Source organism: Panthera tigris, chromosome F3 (genome assembly GCF_018350195.1).
Source record: "Panthera tigris isolate Pti1 chromosome F3, P.tigris_Pti1_mat1.1, whole genome shotgun sequence".
NCBI classification, from domain to species: Eukaryota; Metazoa; Chordata; class Mammalia; order Carnivora; family Felidae; genus Panthera; species Panthera tigris.
The window spans coordinates 64,716,309-64,730,638 of record NC_056678.1 but is presented as its reverse complement, the minus strand read 5'-3'; the positions used below and the strand labels follow the sequence as shown (position 1 = coordinate 64,730,638).

The 14,330-nt window shown below is 47.6% G+C and overlaps 1 protein-coding gene across 4 annotated transcripts in view; it reads right to left on the bottom strand.

The window, feature by feature from the left end:
- DCAF8 (DDB1 and CUL4 associated factor 8) overlaps positions 1-13,485 on the bottom strand; it is a 41,661-nt gene extending 28,176 nt beyond the window's left edge. Inside the window, exons 1-3 of one of the 4 annotated variants that reach the window (XM_042977050.1) lie at positions 13,194-13,485; positions 12,248-12,320; positions 7,277-7,380 (exon numbers count right to left, since the gene is read on the bottom strand). The gene's annotated coding sequence lies outside the window, so the exon portion shown is untranslated. Of the gene's footprint in view, positions 1-7,276; positions 7,381-12,247; positions 12,321-13,039; positions 13,166-13,193 lie in introns of those variants that run through there. The other 3 variants (XM_007092367.2, XM_007092366.3, XM_007092365.2) reach the window with 3 other exon arrangements.
- Positions 13,486-14,330: the final 845 nt, after the last annotated feature.

Here is a 14,330-nt window from a genome sequence, read left to right as displayed (position 1 = left end):
GAGAGAAGAGAAAAGGGACAGGAGATTTAACAACGCACGGCCTTTATCGTTTTCATAAAAATGACTTTTTGAGGGGTGCCTGGCTGGCTCAGTCACTGGAGCATGTGACTCTCACTTGATATAGGGGTTGTGAAGTTCAAACCCCATGTTGGGGGTTTAAAGTAGAGATTACTTTAAAAAACTATTCTGGGGGGCACCTGGGTGGCTCAGTCGGTTAAGCATCCGGCTCTTTGATTTCAGCTCAGATCACGATCTCCTGTTTTGTGAGATTGAGTCCCGCACTGGGCTCTGTGCTGGCAGCACGGAGCCTGCTTGGGATTCTCTCTCTACTTCTCTCTCTCTGCCCCTCCCCCACTCCTGCTTTCTCTCTCAAAATAAGTGAACTTTTTTTTTTAAAGCTTTAAAAAAAAAAAAACTTTTTGAGTCTGTGCTCAACAGGGCTTCTCAGCTGCTGAAAATCGTATCAGGCCCCCCTCCCCCATGTCTAAATTCCATAAAGAGACAATATCTTTGGGAGGTCAACTGCTATCTCTTTACCCGAGTAACTGGCAATGATTTTTCAGATGGAAAGGAAGGAACTGAAATAAAACCTGAACCAGCAGGCATATATCCAGTGACAGGTACTATAAGCAGAGAGCCTTAACACAAAAAGCTAGCTTCAGCATTGCCCTCTAGGCAGGAATCTTCTGCTGTAAATTCAGTCAGATGTGTCCATAATTTTATGAAACACTGTCTTCATAACATGAAGCAGAGGGCCAGACTCTGAATATCATCTTACACACAAGTCAACAGAGACAGAAGAGACCAAGCTCTTGGGGTGAGAGCTTGGGCTTTGTTTACTCAGATGCCTAGGTTCAAACTTACAGGCACAGACATTAACTAAGGACGACAAGAAGCAAAGCCGAATTAGAATTCAGGAGCAAGGAGCACCTTGCCCCCAAGAAAGAACCTAAGGTTTCTTTCTTCCTCTTACAAGTAAGTCACCGAGTACAAATCTGGGGAAGAAGAGGGTGACATTTCCATCTCAGTCCGTTTCATAAAACAGCAAACATTATTGCACCTAACTCCACCAACTTTCACCAGATTTATCTTTTCGGCAAAGCCCTGTCTGGGAACCGGGGTACCTAGCTTTTTTTCCTTTTATGCCACCATAACACATTCATTATTTTTACAGAGCCTCACTCCCACCTCGAGCAAATTCCAAAGAGCGAAGAATAATATTATTCAGACTAGAATTTTGTGAAGCCCTTTCAGTGCCTGGACAAAAGGCACTGGTAAAAGACAAAGTATGATTATGACTCCGGTCCTCGTACCCAGGCACACTGGCTTCTAATCTTTCAACAGCCCTTTCATTCCCATAACAATTATCCCAGAAGCAGCCCCACCCGCATCCTTACCCCCTACTCTCCTCTACAGAAATCCAAGTTGCTTCAGCAAGTGTCCCCTGCCAAGAGACAGCTGCCCAAGGCTCGCTCGGCAGCCCAGGGCAGGGGGTGGAAATAATGCACAGGCAGGACCAAGGCCGAGTCTGGGGAAGGACCTGGAAGGGTGATGGGAGACAATGCCAACAAAGCACAGATTTGTGAAGCCGCGCGGAAAACGACGGGCGAAGAGCGGCCCGCGGGGCCGGCTGGTTTCCTCCCGCTGCTGCTCGGAGGCGGCGTGTTGTGAGCGGTCTGCACACAGCACTGGCCTCTCCTGGCGGCAGTCCCTGTTTCTACTCTTTAGCATCTCGCAGCATCTTCTTCCCCACCCAGGGCTGAAATTCATTCCATTTAAACTGCAAAAGTCCCGCAGGGTAAGGAAAACAAGCTGTGCTACTCTAAGATTAAAAACCTCAGGTCATAAGCACACGTGATGATGGTCAACTGAGGAGAGACCTGAGGTTTCTGACCTCCAGGAGCAAACCTCTCAACCGGCCCCTACTTTCCACCTCACCATCATCCACCTCCAAAGAAGAAAGTGGCTCCGGAGACCCTTCTCGAGCCGAACTGCACCAACTCCTCCAGAGGCCCAGATGGCCTGAGCTGCAGACTCAGGTCGGTGCCTGAAAACACAGCCACGCGCCCGGCCTCCGGGGCCAGGAGAAGCCAGAGCTCCTAGCTTGGCGAGGGGGAGAACAGGGCCTCACGGTTCAACCCCAGGCTGCAGAGCTGGTCTTTCGGGGAAAATGGCTTACGGTTCTTGCAAAATGAGATCTTCTTCGTGAGGAAGAAAGCTGACGGAACGTATTGCTAAATTCAGAAACAGGGACAACCCCGTGAATGCTTATGCCAACTCTGTTTAATCACAGAGTTGGAAGGCAGATAGCTTCTGAAGGTCACATTTTAGGGGCCATGGAGTTTAGCAAAATTAGTTGTAGACTGAAAATTAGTCCAGGGTTGCAGCATGAGTAAGCCATTAGCATCCTTTCTGACTTTGGATGAGCTACTTAGCCTTCCTGAGGCTTCATTTTTCTCTTTTTGTAAAACAGTAGTGGTTAATTCCAGAGACGGTCGAGATAAGCAGAATTCTACGTTAAACGTTCTGCAGAAGGACGCTCTGGAGCAGGGGTCTCAAAACGGATTATAAACCCCTATCGGTGAAAATTTTTACCATGAATCCTGAATATGTGTGCGTGCATGTACATACACGTTATCTAACCGATTCACATTAAATATTACATTTAATGTTTGTAGGGAAAAAAAAATTCCAACATTCTTTCTCTATACACCACCGGACCACATTCCATACCCCTCTGGGTGCACACCCAGGAGGACCACTCAGGAGGACCACTTTTTTAAAAAGCCAAGAAATGATGACAATAAAATACAATCACTTTGGAAAGGAGTTGTTATTCTTATGATATAAATTTCTGTCGGAATGAAGAAGTTTAACGCCATCTCAACTCTGGGGCAGGAACTCAAGTGTCCAACTGAAAACAGGCTAAGATGCTAGGACAGGGCCCTAGGTCTCAAGTATAAGAACCACTCTAGAGTCTCTGCCGCCATCAAAGATGATGGTTATTTTATAATCAGAGGTTAGGGACCCTACTTGACCCAAACATAAATTGCTTTCTTCATTTTTTACTGCACTACATTCCCGGCAAATCCACTGCTTTTACCTTGATCGATTTCCATGTAAAATTCAGTCCAGAGCAAACGAGTCTGAGCTTGGAGGAGCCGATTGATGAGCTCACTGTCCCAGGTAGCTGGGGGAGTTTAATTAGATTAGCCCTACTGCCTACACTCTAAAAATAACCATAACCCCTGCCAAACAGAAGGTTAAAGAGTAAACTACTGGGGGATGGGGGAAAAAGATCCAGGTGTCATTTTAATTTCTACCCAAGAAAGGCCAGTGACCTAGATCTCTCCTGTCTTAAGGAAAAGGCCTTAAAGTTTTAACCCAATATATGACAAAATACTAACCAAAAACCAAGCAAAGAGGCAGTTAATACAGTGTACGAGAGTACTTTGTGGGGGCGCCTGGGTGGCTCAGCCGATTAAGCGTCCCACTTCAGCTCAGGCCATGATCTCGCAGTTTGTGAACTGGAGCCCTGTGTTGGGCTGACGGTGCAGAGCCTGCTTGGGATTCTCTCTCTGCTCCTCCTCCACTCACGCTTTCTCTCTCTCTCTCTCTCTCTCCCTCTCAAAATAAACTACTACAGAGCAATAAAAAGGAGTGGATTACTGACACACGCAGCAACGAGGACGGGTCGCAAATACGTCATGCTAAGTCAAAAAAGCAAGACTCGAGCAGCTACGTAACAGGATTCCTCTCATGGGACATTCTAGAAAAGATAAACTACGGGGACAGACAGCAGATCAGTGGTTGCTGGATGGGGGTGGAGAATGGACAACGACCAGGCACAAGAAGACTTCTAGAAACGACGGAGTCGTTGCCCGCCTCGACCGTGGGTGGTGGTGTTATGGGAGTATGCGTTTGTCAGAGTCCACAGAACAGGTCACTGAAAAAAGGCATAGATTTTACTGTATGTGAATGATCCCTCAATAAATTTGGCCAAACAAAAGAGAATGAGAGAAAGGAGGCAGGGGGAAGAAGCTGGGCAAAATGTAAAGGACAAAGCCCGATCATTAAAAATTAAAAATACTAAATTCTCATGGGGCGCCTGGGTGGCTCAGTCGGTCAAGCATCCGACTTCAGCTCAGGTCATGATCTCACAGCTTGAGTTCGAGCCCCGTGTCGGGCTCTGTGCTGACAGCTTGGAGCCTGGAGCCTGCTTCGGATTCTATGTCTCCCTTTCTCTAACTCTCCCCCGTTCATGCTCTGTCTCTCGCTGTCTCAAAAGTAAATAAACACTAAAAAAACAATTTTTTTTTAAATACTAAATTCTTAAGCCTGTGACAGTAACAAGTCAGCTAAAGTGGTCAACACACCACAGTAAATGAAGGCAAAACATCAGGTCTTCTTGTTTGAAAAAGAAAGTGTGGGAGGAATTTTACTGTGACCAAAGCTGCCCGTGACTTACCAGCAGCACCATTAAAGGCAAGCGAGGGGTGCCCGGGTGGCTCAGTCAGGTAAGCGTCCGACCCCGGTCATGATCTCACAGTTTGTGAGTTTGAGCCCCACGTCCCCTGCTTGGAATGCTCTCCCCCCCACCCCCCTACCCCTGCCTCTCTCTCAAAACAAATAAACACTTAAAAAAAAAAAAAAAAAAAAAAAAAGCAAGATAGGCAAGACGAAGCCTAAACTTCTAAAAGACCCCAACACCTAGTTGGTGACAGCTAAATGTATCAAGAACCGAAAGCAGTTCAAAATAGTTCCAGTGGTTGTACTGTTATTTTGCATACTTACTGCTTTTATTTTTCAAAGTTCTCTTAAATTAAATTTCATTTTAACTCCTTTGCTAGGAAAATAGGTCTGACAGTTCTACCTCACCTCAGGCCCAACGGGCACATCTACTCCTCCGAACGGTACCGCCACTGCTCCCTTTACTGAGACCCGAGCTCACCGACACACGAGCCCGGAGCGCTCCGGGCGGCCCGGTGCCTGGCGTGGTGCGCCTCCCTCTGCGAGTCAAGGGCCCCGCTCTCCTACACCGACACCCGTAGTTGGAGCAAAGTTTTAGAATTTCCTCTGAAACTGAGAAACAGTGGTAGGAAATACTTCAATTATTGGTAAAACACCTACCAGAGAGCCACACGGTCTCGGGTTGCTCTTGGGAGGACAGACGTCCCGACACCCCCACCACGGGACAGCTGTTCAGGGCCAATCTCCATCCACGGGCCTAATTTACCTCTTTGCCCTGGGCTCTGCGGTCCATCTGGAATCGACCAGTCCTACTTTCCCCATCCCCAATTGTGGAGTTCAAGCTGAAATGGCTCATTTTAAATCCTTTCTCCTCACCTTACTATTTCTTTACTTCACAATAAACACTTCTGGCCAACCTTCCGGCCACCAGCCACACTCCATTGGTATGCAGTTTATTCATCAGACAACCTCACGCACTGAAATTCAAAGGATAACCCCAAGGAGACTGAAACTCATACTATAAACCACGTTTCCAGGGGGGTAGGTTCTGGGCCGCTCTCTATTAAGTGCCTGGAGGGGCTGACCACACTGCCCGGTCTCCCCTGGTAAGCTGGACGGAGGAGCAGAAAGAGACCATACACGCTTCCGGATCGGGGAAGTTAATGTCCATCAGTGTTGTGCAGACTTCACAGCACAAGGCAACCTAACTGCACGGCGCTCGAGCTGCCCCTGCTTATCCCAATTATAGGGCTCTGGCACCACCCAGTGGCCCATCTACACACAGACAAGCTACTAACACAACAACGTACAAGGCAATACAGGAGCTACAAACACAGACAAGGCAGTCATGATCCCCTCTGCAGCCAATCATCGATTAGGAAAAATGAGTACACAACTACGATACAAGTGACCCAAGCACCAATCACGGTTACAAAAAAGATAAACTGGGCTTTAAAGGAAGGACAGGATTTCAGTGCGTAAAGGTGAGAAAGACTAGGACAAGGATGAGAAAATAAATACATGGAGGATGAAAAACATGTTCAAGTCTGGTTTGGCTGGCTGGTGGGGTACAGCTGATTAGTTAAGGAGTGCAGTAGGGTGTGTGTGTGTGTGTGTGTGTGTGTGTGTGTGTGTGGCATCAGGAAGATTATTTTGTCAAGGATAATAAGATCGACAGAAACGGACAAAAAAGGAAGGACAAACCAGTTTAAAGGCTGCCATGGTCGTTGAGGTAAAAAGCAATGAGCACCTGTCTTAGGCTGATAGCAGAAGACATTACAAGAAGAGAACTGATGTGAGAACCCTGTAGAGGTAAAATTGATGGCTCAATGGTAGTTATGAAGCTCACAAAATCAAAAAGACAAGTTTGAGTCTGGGTGCCCAAGGGAAGTCAACCCCATAAATGAGAGGCTGGCATGTGGGAGAAGAGATGAATTTGATTTTATGTTTAAAATCCAAGTTGACATGTCAGGAAGGTAGTAGAAAACAAGTGTAGGTCTGAAATTTGAGAAATCAGGGTCAGAGATACAGACGTGGGAACGACTTACATGGAGAAGCTCCAAATCAACTACCTTATAAACTTTACCTCACTCAACAACAAAAACATATGTCCCCGAGAAAGGTGAGAGAGTCCGAGGAAACAATCCCGGGTTAACATCTACCCTTAGAGAAAGAAGTAAGAGGGAGGCAGGAAATTGCTCAGGAGAGCGGAAGGAATAAGGAGTGCTAGGTGTCTTGGAAGTCAAGAGATAAAAAGGTTTCAAGAAGGTGGGGACGGTCCATGTAGAGAGAGAGGGAGAAAGAGAGAATTCCCATTTCAAATGCTACAGAGAAGCCCAGAAAGACGCGTACTGAGAAAAGGCTCGAAGAGTCAGAGAAGCTTTCCATGGAATTACCCCAGATATAAATGGAGAATGTCATTTCCTCCCTCTTCAAGGATCATAAAAGGACTCAGTTATCTCTTCAGTTGAGTCCATTAAAGTTATTTCCTGAAAAAATTCATCAGTCTACCAATCAATCATCACCTGAAACCCATGTTTAAACAATTCAGTATTTTTTTTTTTTAATTTTGTTAATGTTTACTTTTGAGAGAGAGAGAGAGAGCGTGAGCAGAGGAGGGGCAGAGAAAGAGGGAGACACAGGCTCGGAAGCGGGCTCCAGTCTCCGAGCTGTCGGCACAGAGCCCGACGCGGGGCTCGAACCCACAAACCGCGAGATCGTGACCTGAACCGAAGTCGGACGCTTAACCCATTGAACCACCCAGGCGCCCAGAAATGTTTTTATTTGTGCAGTCATGTGGACAGACCTTTTATTCCTTAGATACACTCTTATAAGAAACACCGAATTCTTCCTTTGAGCTCATTTGCTTCATCACTCCGTACTGAAGAGCCCGGTTTTTAAAAACAGAACCTGGTAGAACAGAAGGGTTTCTGGTGTCAGTCGGACCTGGGTCTGACTCTGCCTCTACCACTCACTTTTACGTTTGTTTCTCCTCCTATAAAATGGGATGATACCATTACCCTGCAGAAGCTGGTTTAGAGAATTAAAGACATTTTTGCAAAGAGCTTGTCTGTACCTGGGAGGTACGTGTATTTTCTTTCTGGCTTCTCATTTCTGGCTCCAGACCACATTTCCTAGAGAAGCCTGGGCGTCTTCACCACCCAGCAATGATCTTCCAAACACCGTACACAAATGAGGACACGGTTCTAAGTCTAGGAAATCTGTTTACCTGTTCTCGTTGACCTTTTAAAGACTCAGAGATCTGTCAATATCTCTCGAGCGCATCCATGCTCTACGAACTACAGGTAAAGCAATATACCCAGGTGCCTCTCTCTGAGTTCTTCTCCCTCTTGAAGGCTCACCGGATGGCCAAGATGAGGACCTCAAAGCAATCCTCACAGGTGACGAGAAAGAAAATAAAGAATTCCTGCATCAACTATACTACGAACAAGAAACTTCTTTCCTCCTTTGGATGCATGCCTCCTCTCCCTGGTGGTAATTCCAAATGTCCTGTGTTTACAGTTTATTGGCTTTAATTCTAGTAAGAGTATTTCAGAGTATGTTAGGAATGCGCTCTAAACCTTAAGTGCTGTCTGCGGCAACAGACTTAAGGGACCTTTTATGACAACATTTAAGCCCATTTACCTCAGTTTAAATGATTCTAAGGAAAATTCATTTCCAAGGAAACTCCACTGTGTTTCCACGATGAAATGATTTACCTTTACGTGAGAATCCAGCCCCCATTACCAGTTTTTGCACTCACACTGCAAACTGTTCTTTAATCACTGGAAAGGAGATGGAAGTGCGATGCTCCAAAGATAGAACTTATAATAAAACAGTAAAACAGAAAGTCTAAAAACCTCAAGAAGTGCCCTCCTACCTGCACTAGGTGAGAGGGAAGAGTCTTAATGCTGGGTCCTAAAATAAGGTCAAAAACATGTCTGATAATGTGGCAGTGCTTAAACTACACCAGGGGAATACAGCCTCCTGGCTACCACTAGAGGTAAATCCTATGACAGGTTTCCAGATGGCTGAGAAAAACCAGAACAACAACAACAACAACAACAACAACAACAAAATGACAGGAAAGGCAAGCATGGATGCTCCACGTTAGAACTTGGACAGGCCTCCTTACACAGGATCCGTATCGACGACAAGAGCAAATATCTAACCTCTCACGCGCGATACCAAAAATGTCGCCAATAACTCAATCCATTACACAACCATTTCATTAAAAAGATGCCGTCTTTGTCATATTCGTCACTCCCCAGGCCCTATCTGCAAACTCAGGGCAGACTCAGTTCATTAATTTATCTTCAGCGTGCACACTCCAGAGGTGAAGGTAGCACTTGAGAAAGTGGGCTTCTGGCCCAGAAACCAGGTCCTACAGAGACACAGATAAAAGCCTGCTCTAAAGAAGCGTGACCGAGTCACAAAATTCATCACACACTAACTTTCAAAGAACTTTCAAGGACTTTCTTCTCCAAGAAAATAACTGAATCAGTAAACAAGAATTTCTGACCAATCCTAACCGTGGCACAGTTCCTCTACTATAGGCACAAAAACATTAAGATGAAGTTTTCATTATTACTGTGAAGCTAACCTAAAATCATTGGCAGGTAGCTTTGACATGAAGAGATACACGTGTCACTACCTCCGTGTCCACTGCTGGTTCAATTCTTCCAGTTAGTTGCCCGGGGTTCCAAATGGGTTGAGTGTAAGCCGATTATCTTGGCTTACCGATAATTTGTTTTTTTAAAAAAGAAAAAGCTAATTCAGTCTTAACGACTAACTTTAACGGCAATGTTATGCAAAAAAAAAACCTCTTAATTCTGTCTTTTATAATCCGGAAAATTCCTAGACATGTTTAGAATAACTTTTCTCCAGTAGAAACAATCCAGAAACAAATCTATCTCCTGAAAACAAAGGTTAATTAGTCACTGCAACTCACCTGATAGAACACAGGACCGAGAGCATGAAACTCGAAGGTCTCAGTCTCCCACAACAGGGCACACTTCTGCAGAATGTCTTCTAGAGTCCTTTTGCTTTTGAAATGTCAGTATTGTTTTAAACAGGCCACCAAAAGGCTGCTTTCTTTTACTCTCTCTGCAGACAAGCTTGTCTTAGGTTGATCCTCGTGAACGCTAAGGATCACAGCACTGGTGCTGGTTCCTATACATTCCACAGACTGCTGTATACAGTGCCCTGTCAGGCTGGTGGTGGGAACTAAGGTCACAGTCACAAGCATACCTACCCTCCCACTCAGCCATGCTAGGAAATACTTCCTACTAAGATGCGACAAGTCTTATGCGACGCCCTGAAATATAAAATAACTTCAGAAAAGTAAGAATTTTATCGTTGTGGCCCACAAACTAAGAATACTGGTTCACTATATACACAGATGTCACCTGAAGCACAGAAGGTGAAACCCCTGGGGGAGGAGAGATTCTCACCCAGCACACAGAGTAATAAGGAACAAAGTTATACCTTTTTCAACATATCTCCTTTTCTCCTCCCACCCCACCCCTCTCCCAACACAGATCTCCAGATCTCACAAAAACATAAGTAATAAATCAGGGCGCCTGGGTGGCTCAGTCGGTCAAGCATCTGACTTCGGCTCAGATCATGATCTCAGGGCTCGTGAGTTCGAGCCCCGTGTCGGGCTCTGTGCTGACGGCTCAGAGCCTGGAGCCTGTTCTAGGTTCTGTATCTCTGTCTCTCTCTGCTTCTCCCCAACTCGTGCTCGCTCACTCTCTCTCGCTCTATCAATGAATAAAAACATTAAAAAATAATAATAATAATAAAAATGCAGTCTCAGTCCACCTCAACACCCTCTACCCAAGTCTACTTTTGGTGGTGGTGGTAACGAAAGCTGACCAAGTCTAATTTGGTCACTGGCCGGAATGAATACAGTTGATTTCATTGCGACGTTATCAACACTTTAATTTTCATGTGCCCTTACCTCCCCCAAAAACGTAGAAGAAAAGCCAACAAGAGAAGGTTAAAAACCTGCATCTATGCCATCATGCTGTTAAGACGGGCCAGCTGGGGAGATGAAATAAAACGCTCCACACTCCTAGCTCCCTAGCCCAGACTCACTTCCGAGAACAAGGAGACCTTTTCATGGTCTAGGCCTCTGATGATCTATTGATGGGGGTCACTGCAGAGCCCAAGAGCTTGAAAAAATGTATTCTCGTCAAGGCAAAAAAGGAAAAGGCATAAGGGGTAGCTGGAGCAGAGGCAGTGAACGCTGAAGCAGCAAGGGAAGGAATTCCAATCCTCGTGTCAACGCTGACCAGGTGTGTATGAACAGAGACCAAGAGGAGGAGGCGATGAACTAAGGAGATACACTGATGTTTAGTCTAAGAACGCATTTATTTAGAGAGACACATACACACGGACGTCTAATTATTTCCGCTGTTCTTGGTCTTGAACCCCCACCACACTGACTCCAATCATGTTCAGAAGGTAACTGTAGATGGGTGCCTACAAAGCAGACATCTAAGCTGACCAGTTAAAAACGATTCACAAAAAATAAAAAAATAAAAAGGAAACTACGTTGGAAAGCAGAAGGCAAAGAAGTAGAAACTGGCGCATGCCTTATTCAAAGCCATAGCAACAATGTGTAAAGAAAACAGAAGACATTTTTTCAGTGTCTATCATGCGCTAGGCACAATATAAGAGCTTCACACAGGTTCCCTCCCACGAGACCAACAATGACTGTAGGAGGTAAGTGGCGTTATCCCACTTTCAGAGATGTGGCAATTAAGAGTCAGAGAAGTTTAAGTAGCTTGCCCAAGGTCACATGGCCAATAAATCTTAGTACAGTAGTTAAGTTCTGATCTGTCCAGCTCTAACGGCTGTACTTATCTGTCTCACTGACACACAGACATGCCCGGCTGATGTTCCAATCAGGACACCACACGGAACAAAACTCAGCAGTGTCCCACTCAACCTTTACCTACTACCTACCCTGAACGTATGAAGAATCAGCAGGCCTCCCTCCCAGAGCCACTCAGCTCTTCTGTCACATCCCGTGGACTTCAACCACAGCACTATCCTCCGCTACCAGAAACCCAGGAGTCTTACAAAAACTACGTTTACGAGTATGTTCTGACTCCCTCTCTGACCCTGGCCTGTGCTGCTGAATGCACAAGATGATTCCTCGGCTGACCCCAAATTCTTCAGACCGGCTATTAAAGAGCAGCTGATTGGGTTTTTTTAACCCCAACTTGACTACGATGTCCTGCAAAACTGGAATTCTCAAGTGGACTGAACTCGGACGCCGACCTCCCCAGCACCACTTCCCAGCTTTCGGGGACAAGCAGCCGAAGATTCTCCTCCAAACACAAATAACAATGCAAAGCCCTGAGAAGGGAAGAGACTCGATTTGACAAAAGGCTGAAAAGAACTCAGGCAGACTAATTCCCAGCTTTTAACGACATAAGAAACACGATCCACAGAAAAGCAACACACAAGGCAAATGAATAAAGGAAGAGGGGGACACATTCCCTTCTAGGCTTAACGAGGTGGGGGGGGGGGCGGGGTGCGTTATTTGAAGATACACAGCAACAGTTTAGGACAGAAAGTCAAGACGCCCACAGCCCATAAAACTTGTCAAAGTAATTTAACCGGAGCTGGAACACAGCCAAGAACAACACCCCAACTCTTTGGGATACTGGGGTAGGAATTTTATGACTGTAGTGGTCAGCACTTGGGCATCAGGGTAGGGTCTGTCTTGGGCTCAGGAATTTAAATGCCTTCAACTCCTACTCACCTTTCCTTCTTTATCACTGAAGTTGGGCCAGGCTGAGCTCCTGAGAAAATAGGTCGGTTGATTCACTGAAGGGCTGAGAAAAGTTAAAGTTTAAATGGCAAAAGTATCTCTACTGACCATAACACAACATATCTGTGAATACATTTTAGTTCCTTTTCAGACCTCCTCGGCACTGTTTAAAACCAGAGTAAGCCCAACTACTGAATAAATAACCCAGGCAGTTACAGAAATACCACGAACCAGGCAAGTCATCTCCCAGCTCCGCTAAAACGTTAAAAGTCATTTAAAAGGAAAACCTGAATCTTGTCGCTGCTAACCCATAACCAAACCTCTCAACAAGAAGCCACAGGGCAGGGGGGAAATCCCGGAGAGAACGTGATAGCGTTAGTGCCGGTTTGTTTACAGAGACTCCAGCGACAATCATATGAGTCAGAAATTCAAGCCACCAGATGCTTTCCAACTAACAGGGAGCAAAGGGTACGGTTCTGCGGGGCCCTGGAAGATCTGGGGGTGAGGGGAAGCAAGCTGCGAGAATTGTATTACAAAGGGAGCGAGACCAGACGGCGACAACTGACTTGGACCTCGGCCTTCCGTACAAGGTGCTGGGCCCGAGAACTCGGGATGGGGGAGGGGGGCACACTGCGCGGTGGCCCCGAGGTGACGGGGAGACGCAGGGCGACCGCTTCCCCCAGCCTAAGGGGGTAAACACGCGCACCCAAACGGGTCACCCGAGCAGCAAAGCCGTCCCTGTGGACCGTGGGGCAGGCTCTTGGGGGCAACCCCAGGGCTGACCTGAGGCAAGGGCAGCCAGTCCTCCCGGCGGAGACCCGGGTCGGGGCCAGGAAAAGACCTGAGCCCCGGGAGCTTGGGAAAGGAATCCAATCTATCCTGAAGGGGAGCGGGCCAGGGGCGAGGGGGTCAGGCCAAGCCGGAACGAGACACGGACCGGGTAGGTCAAGGGGGGGGTGTCCGGCTGGGGCAGTTACAAGCACGGGAGCCGGCGAGGCTCAGCAGCCCGCTTCCCGTCTTGGGTCATCCTTCTGCCAGCGGCTGCTCCGACTGTTCCAGGCCCAGCCGCCCCGTCCACTGCCGCCACCAACGCCGCCGCCATCTTACACTGGCCAGCGGCCGCCACCACCACCGCCTCCGCTCTCGGCGCTTGCGCCTGCGCCGCCACGCTTTCCGGCCCCGTTTGCGACGAGGTGCTGGAGAAGACTGAAGGAAGAGTGGTCGCGCGAGCTCTCGGCTCCCAGCCCTCCGCGGAGGACGCATAAGGGGCGGGGCTTAGGGCCAACGGCAAACAGAGCAAGGGGCGCGTGCGCGCTCCCGTGAGGCGAAGCTGTTTTCGCGGCGTGCTCGGAGGGGTCGCGCCTCTCGCACGGCTGCGGGCAGACGCGGGGGCAGGGGGCCTCCCGGACTTGTGGCTGCGGTGGAACCGAATTTCCCTTCCAGCCGACTGGAGGGCAACCTCCTGGGCGGCCTCCATTTCCGCCCTGTTTTTGAATACTGGGAACAGGCAGTGCTTGCCAGGCTCCCTGTGGAAACCCCATTTCCTTTGAGGACCTTGTTTCCTTAAGTGGTTTCAGTCCCTTTGAGACCCGCTTCCCCGCGAGAGCTTCCATTTACCCATTTTTAAATGAAGGGATTCGGAAGCTTCAGATGCAGCTGAGCGATTCAAGAGGCTGTTTCTCCGAAGGGGAGGCGGGGGGGGGGGGAGGCGGGGGGGGGGCGGGTGTCGCAAGTTCCGCAGAATGGGCTTGGTGGTGGACACCGCTTGGCTCTGACACCTGAAGGAAGCTTGCGGGAGATCCCTGGAAAGGTTGCTGCCAGGCGCAGGGCATTTTGACCCGGGCACGGTGCAAGAACCTGACCCCATTCACCTCTACCACTACCATCCTATTAGAATTCATTGTATGTTACTTATGAACATATGAACGCCTAGCTGGTTTGTCTACTTCCATGATTGACTTGCTAGTTGGAAGGCAGCCAGACTGGCGGCCTAAAATGTAAGTCAGGCCATATTATTGCCCCCAAAGCTTCCCTATCTCTCTCTCTCTCTCTCTCTCTCTCTCTCCTCTCTCTC